The 9,416-nt window shown below is 43.9% G+C and overlaps 1 pseudogene; it reads left to right on the plus strand.

Annotated features, from left to right (window-relative positions):
• Nucleotides 1–5,169: 5,169 nt before the first annotated feature.
• Nucleotides 5,170–8,839, plus strand: LOC134565062 (tRNA methyltransferase 10 homolog A-like; annotated as a pseudogene).
• The last annotated feature ends 577 nt before the right edge of the window (nt 8,840–9,416 follow it).

Raw genomic sequence — 9,416 nt, forward strand, 5'->3', positions numbered from 1 at the left:
GATCCTGCCACCACTCCTCTCTGAACGAAAGGGCAACTGGGTCAGTTGCTGCCAGGGGCCAGATCCTAACCACTGTCTCCAGTGTCTTGCATCATCTGTCATAATCTCTCCGAGCAACCACAGAAGCAGAGGGTTTTTAGGGTCTTCCTGGAAGCAGAAGTACATGGGATTTATCAGTGCCATGCCAAAAACTAGTCCTACTTCATTACAGACTCAGATGTGATGTCAGTGCCTGCTACATTGTACTAAATCAACGTTCTTTCTTTCAGCAGCCCCAGCCCCCATCTTACATCATTGCAGTGGCAGAGGTTAGATCCTGAAAGATGAGATAAAACAAGACATTTTGTCCCATCTCAGTGAAGGGTACTTGCTTGGCAAGGTCTGGGAGCAGGGCAAACCAAGCCCTTTCCCCTTTTCTTGTGCTTACTTCACCACCTCCCTTGAAAAGGCCCTGGCTGACTAACCCATGTGCTTTCCTGTCTCCTCTGACAGTAATTCCCAGGCCCTCTCACACTAACCTCATGGCCCCAGGGCTGGTTAAAGGATGTCCTTCAGCTGCCCCTCAGGTGTTAGTGGGGCAGTAGGCCAACCCCCCATGTTTCTTGGCATGCCCTGGCACACAGCCTTCGAGGCTGCATGCCTCTCTCCCAGCACACAAAGCCTTCCCAGCTCTGTGAGGAGGCAGGATCTGCCCCTGCCTGTAAAAGAAACACACAAGTGAGCCATCACCACAGTCTTCCACTCCACTTCCACAGGTTCCTTTCACATGACTGCGATCTACGAACACTCCAACCCAGCAAGTGCCACCCCAGGCTGTGTTTAGATGCTCCCAGAGGGCCACTTCTGCCACCACATCCTCTGTAAGGGATCGCAAAGTGAGGACAGCCTTCACCTTGAGTGGCATAAATGCCTCCTCTATTTTCTTGTGGTAAAAGAGAAGTCAAACACTGTGGATATCAATCATTGCCCAGCAGTGGGAAACAACAGGTCCATGCCACTGCTTCTCCCCCTTGCTCATCTGCACCTTGTGGAAGTTCCCCCCGGACTTCTTCCTGTGAAATGTGGGGTTGTGTTTTGTGTCAGGTAGATAAAGATGGCCTGTGTACTTGTAATTGTGAAATTTGTGGAATGCGGCCATGGGACAGTTATAAAAATGAGCTTTAATAAACAACCGGAAGAGACATGGAAGGAGGCTTTTAAACAAATATTTTTGCTTGCTTATAAGTGAATAATGTAAGCTTTAAAGTTTTCACAATGTAAGTTTTAGGGTTTTAGTTAATATGAGTTTTATAGGCCTTTAACATGTAGGATAGAAGAATGCGGAAGTATTATTATTATTTGCTTTTGAAAATAAAATTATTATAAGCTTTAAGTTGTTTTGTAATAAGAAGTTTTGAACTATAGCTTTAGAAAATATAGAAGGATTTGTAATCACCTAAACAAAGGAGGGAAGTAAGTTTATCCCAAGCTACAGTCCTGGAAAGGGAAGCTAGACATCATCATCACTGATTTACAATCCTGGAAAAGGAAGCTGGACATCACCATCGCAGGTGTATGATTCTGAGAAGGGAAGATGAACATGACCATCACTGATTCACAACCTCGGGGTATAGAAATTTGACGTCACAAATCGGAATTGATCACAATGGAGTATAGAAATAAGACTTATTTTCAACCCTAAGGTATAGAAATCTGACTTCACAAATAGAAACTAAGAGGAAACCACAGAAAAAAAACCTGCTGAGAAATGCTTATGAACATGCTCAATAAATACCAGCAAGAATTAATAGTCAGTGTGCAGGTGGAGGGGAGACCCCACTCCACTGTACCCAGCGCCGCGCTGCTTTGCTCACACTTTATCATTTGAACTAATGAATTAATAAATTGATTGCTGCTTGATATATTGGCTGAGTCAAGCTCTTTATTTATTACATTCCTCTATTTTGTTTGTGTGTATGCACACGTGGGAGGGAGGAGATTAGGAAACCCCAGGGGTCTGCTATTGCTTCTTCCCCATTTGTGGTTGGTTATGCTGCTTTCTCAGCACAGGTTGTGACATGCTCCCAAATTCAAGGGGTTGAGGCAGAGGACTCCTTTTACTGCATTTAGTAAACAAGGAGCTTGCCAGGTTTTCTGTGCTGTTTTGAAAAATATAAGGACACTATCTTGGTGCAAAACCAACTACATCTAGAGAAAGACCAGAGATATGGATCCTGCTTTAGAAAAGCAGCATTGACATTTTACTCAGAAGGGGAAGGTGATGTTGGTCTGAAATCTGTAGAAGAGCAATTGTCCTCTTTCTATGCTCTTGAGATAAAAGAAATTTATTTCTTCTTTCAAATATTTTTTTTTAATATCCCTGGCCAGATCCCCTGCTGATGTAAATCCACATCTCTCTTTGGACACCACTGTGGCAGTGCCAATTACAGAACTAAGGATGTAATTGCCATGTAAAGAAATTTTGTACATACATTTCCACATGCACACATGTTTATACACCCATAGGCATACCTATAACACAGAGTTGGAGTGCTCTTCAGACATCTTAGAAATAGGAGGCCTGAGCCTCGCCTTAGCTATGGCCAGAGTTAATCAGCAGTGGCTTCCTTTCAGATTACACCAGTGAAACCAGTGCTGTGCCCACCAAAGTCCACACCATGCACAGGTTGTGGGATCAGCCCCTCATAGATGCTTCATGCCATGCTGGCATATGGACTGGGGTCAAAGTATTCCTGCTGTTGCACATTTTCCAGAGTCCAAACTATAGGGCTCATATCTTTATACAGCCTAATAAAACTAATGAGATTTCCTCCCATGTTCTGAGGTCAACAAAATGTTTCTATCTTCTCAAGCAACAGCACAAAGATCTTGCTTTTCAACTCAAACCTTCAGGTCTGATCACCAAAGTACCCAATTGCATCTTTGCCCTTCAGCTGTTGCCCTTGTGTCCCCAGCTTCCAGGTTTTGGGTGAATAGGATCCCCCTGTTTCAGCCACAGGGGGAAGGGGGTCAGAGATGCCCATCCAAGCCACTGGCCAAAGCTGGTTTGCATCCTAAGCCTTCCTCAAGAGTGCTGCAGTCAGACCCAGCCCACAGGGAATAATGTCATTGTCCACACCTGAGCCTCCCCTGAGTATCTTTTTTCTTCTCCATGGTCTGCCTCTTGAGCTGCAGCTTTAAGCTGTGGAGTATTTAGTTCTTTCTATAGCGGGGGGGGGGGGGGGGGGGGGGGGGGGGAGGGTGACTCACCATTGGGATCAGCATCTTGAAAAAGTCACATTAAGGCCCTATCAAAATAATAAAATTTAGACAGACAGCTCTTTCTCGATATTTGCAACTGCTCAGTTCTTCATTTCACTTTGTCACCGCTCGGCACTTGGCAGACTTCAGAAAACATTGCATTACCCTGTGTCGGTGTCTGAGGACACAGGGCTGGATGAGCAATACTGACTCTTTGCAGAGTACACTGTGAGAAAAACTGCGTAAGCAGTGTTATAAACATGGAATGGTTAATTCATGTTCTTATGATAAATTAGAAATTTATAAAATTGTATAAAGTGATATCAGGTAAAAGTTTATGTTTTAAGAGATTTTGCAGCAGATGGTGAAACTGACCACCCTGAGACAGCCGGCGCCCCCATTCAGAAAAGAACAAAGGGGTTTTCCGGGAAAGCTTGCAGCTGTCCCAAGCACCGGGAGGGGACCCCCGGAGATAAGATGGCACCAACAACTCACACCTTGGGTGCCACCTTCACAGACCATCAAGCAACATCTTCGATATCTCGACCACTCATCAACTATAGGGACCTATAGAAATTGGACATTAACATTTGAACTAAGAAAAGAACTCTTTTCTGCTTGGTCGGGGAAACTCCCGAATTTGTATAGTTGGTGGGGAAACAATGGGAAATATGGGGAAATATTGCCGAGGGCGGAATAAAGTGTATAAAAACCAAGCCCCGAACCGGGCTAATTTGTGAACCGTTGGGGGAGATAGCAGGCTGCCAGACCCCGTATCTCACGGTTCACCCTTGACACTTCCCGGGAAAACTCTGTCAAGTTTCTCCGCTGTTGGTGGGTTATCGAAATTCTGTGATTTGATTTGTTATTAATAAACCAAATTATTATTTAAAATTGGAATATCTGATTGGCTTTTATAACAGCAGTATCTTCATTCTAGGAAAAAGCACATCTGAGTATTATGTGATTTTATTAGGCGTCTTTTCCTTTTTTTAAATAAAAGGGCTTCTATCAGTAACTCATCTGCTGCCTTTCAGTACCCAAAAAACACCAAAGGATTCTCCACAGGGAGACTGGAGCATTTGGACTCTTGTGATGCTGGCATGTCAAGCTAGATATTAATAGTAATGTGAGTGAGGTTTTAAATAGACCCCAGCAAATGCAAATCTAGCTATTTTTAAGGTAATGCAATAAATAGGAATCACAAATTAGATCAAATACTACAGCAAATATTAAATTCCGACAGCAGTCGAAAGGTCAGTGTCTCTCTATAGTGACACCACAGAGTTTTGTGAGTGCAACACAGCTGTAGCGAACCTGAAACCAGCATTAAAACTGTACGAATGTGTATATCTGGCACCAATGAAACCTGAGATATACACTGATGCACATGAAAAGGGGATTATGGTAGCGCATGCTCGTGTGTTTGCTGACTTTGTGTGCCTCGTTAACCAGGGGCAAAGAGACATCCACATACTCAGGCTGGCCAAAATACATTGTTCCCACAGAATATAATCCCAGTCTCCAGAACCGACTCCTGTAATAGGGCACCATTCTGTCATGCAGTTATCTGGCGGCAAAAGAACGCTGCCTTTCGCTAGGCACTGACAGCGGAGTTGAAAAAGCTAATTGTGGGGGCGAAGCACTGAAACTCAAAGGCGCGTACCACTCCTGAGGGGGCGGAGGGAGCACGGCACTGCCGGGGCACCTCTGCAGCTACAAATCTGCCCTGAGGAATGCCACCAGTTAAAAATACTTCGCTGTCCCTTGCGTGAACTCAGCGGTACCATCAGAACAACCAAATAATAATAAGGGTTTCCCTTCCCTTACGCTGCCCTTTATCCCCATGGAGCCCCCAAAGCCACGGCTGGGGGACGGGGTGTGCCCTGACAGCACCCGCCACTGGGGGTGACCTCCGCCCGTCTCCCCCGCGCGCCTGCGCGTGGTCCGGCTCCGCTCCCTCTCGCGCCGGGCGCGCGCGCGGGGCGGTTCGCGGGTACGTTGCGGCCCCTCGGGGGGGGGGGAGGGAATATGGCGGCCCCCTGGGGCCCTCAGCGCGGCCCTGCACCGCGCCCGGCCCAGCCGGTGGGGCGGGACACGGCCCTCAGAGGGCTTGCGACCGGCCCTCTGCAGTCATGAGCGGCTTATGGCGTGTCCGTGTATAGATACACGTGTGCTTGTGTGTGTGTATATATATGTGTGTCCGTGCGCCTGTATACACGCACGCAAGTGTTCACGCAGGGCTCGGTGTGTGAACGCCCTCAGACAGGGAAATCGGGATGTGCCAGCAAAACCTCCGCTGGTTTTGTGGTGTCCTGTGTGTTTCCTGTCTCTGCTACCACTGCAGGAAGCCAGGGGGTTGCTGTTTCCTGCCTGTTGTAGATGCAATGTTCTCCGGTGAAGTTGTCCTTCGGGAATTGGGTGGGTGTCGAGCACAGAGGAGCTGCTACTGGAAAAATCGTGCTTGCCATTGGAAAGGAGTGGTTATAATTGTAATTCATTTCAACCGAGAGTGTTTTGCTGAATAACAATTGTTCATCCTTTTACTTGTATTTGTCTACTAACAGTGGCTGGTGTCTGTTACTGTCCAGTGTCTTCTGCTTTCAGGATAAATAAAAATTAATTTTGAAGGTGTACATCTAGTTCACACTTCTTCCCCCCCCCCAAATGGCTTTAGTGACTTTAAAATTACATTTCTCTAACATGCTGCTGTAGTAATATTGCAAGATACATCTTTAATTTTTTGTGTTTGTGTACACATACGGCTAATGCTTTTTTTCTATTACATTTGATTCAGTGTGATTCCCTAATTTTATGCTGTTGTTCTTTCACAAAGTTTTTAAATAGAAACTATTCACTACCTGCAGATCTAGCAGGCAAAATTTTAGACTATCAGAATATAGATTATAATCTTTCTAGAATGTTCTATGTGACTATTTGCAGAGGCTTTAAACAAATCAAAAAGACCTTCTTTTATTCTTTATTCAGACTTATTGTAGGTGTTGAGTGGTACTTGTTCTAGTTGAGCATCTTGTTAATGATGCTCATATCACTTTGTTTCCTAGAGAATTGGTGAGCTGAAAACTTGTTTTTAATGAAATATCTGGCACATGTTGAGAAACAAGTCAGAAAACCCAGCCAAAACCGAATGTCATCTGAAACACCCACAGATAGTCCAGAGGTGCCAATGGAAAATACCCTGTTCCCTGAAGTTCCTGATGTGGAAGGAAAGGCAAAGTCAAATGACAATCCAGTAGAGAGACTGGAGGCAGGCTCAGGCAAGGAAGAATGCCTTGAGTCCATGTCCAAGAGACAAAGGAAGAAGCTGTTGAAGCAGAAGCAGTGGGAGGAACAGAAAGATCTACAGAGGTATGGTTTGCAAAGGAGCTTCCCATGGTTCACATGTAATATTTAATGCTAATAAGAACGATGTGTCAGCAGAATTTGCTTGTGAATTGCTTCATCAAATCAAGGCAGTTGAACCAGTTTTCCCCACACCAGTTTTAAAGGAGTAGCCCCAGACTACTTCATCTACACTTGAAAAGGCTGTAGAGGTAAGCATCCCCTCCTCATACTGGAATTGTTCCTCGGCTTCAAAAGAATGTCAGGAGGGATTCAAACGTGCATGTTTTTCATTTGTCAGAAGGGAGACAGAATGTGTGGCCTTGTTCTTTCTGAACAGGCTGCGCTGCTTTTCCTGGTGCTGTCAGACTTACAAGAATTTTACAAAGACACTGAATAAAAGCAGCTACATTTGACACATTAAGTGCTGTGCTACAAGTTACACTGACATATAGAGCTTCTGTTTTGTTGTGTTGAGAGAAAGTGTATCTGCAAATGCATTGATGGTGGTTTATTCTTATACCACTGACTGCCCAGTGCTGCTTCCCAAGACAGTGGTTGTTGCTGTTTCTAAAATTTGATCTCCCAACTGCCTGCTCCTATCAGGAGGACAGGAGGATGGAACAATTTCTTCAAAGTCTTTTGAAAAACTTTTCAGTGAAACAGAATGTAAATTGCCTTCCTCATTCTGATCCTGATACTGTGATTTTGTCAATCTTTTTGGTTAGTTCTGTTACGAGACGACTCAGAGCAACCTTGAATCTGTGAGACTCCCAGTATTAACTGAATTTTTGTCAGATGTCTGTCTTTGTAAGTATTTACAGAACTTCACAAAGATGAGGGGGTGTTTTGTGCCCGTCTCAGTGTAGCAAAAATGCAGGCAACAGGTTGAGTTTAAACTATCACAGTCATAGGACAACCACTGGCCCTAGAAGTCTGCATTTGTGTGCATAACACAGTACCTCAGCAGACTTGGCAGCACTTTTTGAAGATTGATTTGTTTGTTTACTTAGGCAGAAATGAAAAGAAAAATGCCAGAAGAGAAAACTAGAACGTCAGTCAAAATTGGATTCCAGTAGTGAGGGGAATGACAGAAAGTGCATGCGCAGGGAAGTTGTTCCTAGCACTCTTTGCCTCATCGTGGACTGCAGCTTTGATGACCTGATAGTGTTAAAGGTAAAAGGAACTCCAGATTAACTAGGTATATTTAATTTTCTTAAATATAGACTGTATGTTCTCAGGATTTTCCCATGGGTTAAAGACTGAGTATTGTCACCTGTTTGATTCCTCAGATTAATTTTGTATGTTAATTAAATCCCTGTGGTTTTTTTCCTAGAATAATGTAAATCAAGCACATGCATAGAGGTGGCTAAATTCATCTGTGTGGAAGATGTGTGCATCTCCTTGTCAGCATAATCCCCTCACAGTGGGTGTTTTTTCTCTGAGGATCTGATGCCCGCACTCTGAGTAGTCACTTTAGCAAGTTATAAGCTTCCTTTTTCTCTCTTTAGCTTCTGACTGGCTCATCATAAAGCATTTTGTGATGGTCTGTATGAAGGACTAAATAAAAACAAATTGTGTTGTATACAGGATGTTAAGAAGCTTCACAAGCAGATTCAGAGATGCTATGCAGAAAACCGCAAGGCATTTCATCCTGTGCAGGTATGTTTGAAGAAACTGAACACTGACTGTTGCCAAGTACCAAACATGAGAACAGTAGTAGGAAAAGAAAATATTTAAGCTGCCTCTTTCATAAGAAAATTACTTCTGTTGTAACACCCACATGTTGTAAAGATACCCCTATATATGGAACAGTATGTGCATGCAGATGAAAAGTGCCAGATCCAGGTGCACCACTAAGAGGCTGTTGATACTCTTGGTTTTAGCTGAGGCAGATTTTTTTAAAAGTCACTCTAAGTCCGAATTTGTCTTTTAAACGTATCACTAACTATATGAATGTGGTCCTAGTACCACTTCCATCTAAAAAATATTAAGAGTTTTAGCTAACAGTTAAGGGTAGAAAGAGAGGAAACAGATTGTGACAAATTGACGTTTCTGTATTTTGTACCTCTTGTTTGTTCTGTTTGAAGTTTTACTTGACCAGCCATGGGGGACAGTTGAAGACCAAAATGAATGAAAATGACAAAGGATGGATGAATTGATTCTCTAACTGAAATGTGTAAAATTGCAAGGAATTACACCTTTATAGCTGAGGTTCTGCATGTTAATGCATGTAACACCTATTAAACCTGATCTAAAGCTCCTCAGTCTGTCCAAAGTTTCCTTAAGAACATTTCATACATGTGCCTCATTTACTTAAGCTTGAGAGTGTAGGAGCAGACAGCTCAGACAAACTGGGAACTTACAGAGATATGTTGAAAGGGTTCCAAAGCATCTTAAAGAATTGTTGTGCAACTTAAAACACAGCCTTACAACTTAGCAGTGAAATTAGATACATACACCCACACACATACAGGTGTTTTTAAATTCAGCTGTTTAAATCTGAAGCTTACCTGTCTATGGAGAAATCGAAGGAAAATATGGTCTGGTGTGTTACTGTTCAAAGACTGCTCATGCCAACTGCCCAGTGTCACAGCAGCTCAGTAGCTGCTGCCTATTCATACACATTGCTTGTCTCACCCACCTCGTCTTCCTGTCCCCTATCACAAGAAGCGTGGCCAGCAGCTCAAGGGAGGTGATCCTCCTCTGCTCTGCTCTGCTCTGATGAGAGCCCATCTGGACCATTGCATTCAGAGCTAGGGCTCACAACATATGAAGCCCATGAACCTGTTTGAGCAAATCCAGATGAGGGCATGAAGATGCTCAGAGTGCTG

This window comes from Prinia subflava (genome assembly GCF_021018805.1).
Source record: "Prinia subflava isolate CZ2003 ecotype Zambia chromosome W unlocalized genomic scaffold, Cam_Psub_1.2 scaffold_32_NEW, whole genome shotgun sequence".
In the NCBI taxonomy this organism is placed as follows: domain Eukaryota; kingdom Metazoa; phylum Chordata; class Aves; order Passeriformes; family Cisticolidae; genus Prinia; species Prinia subflava.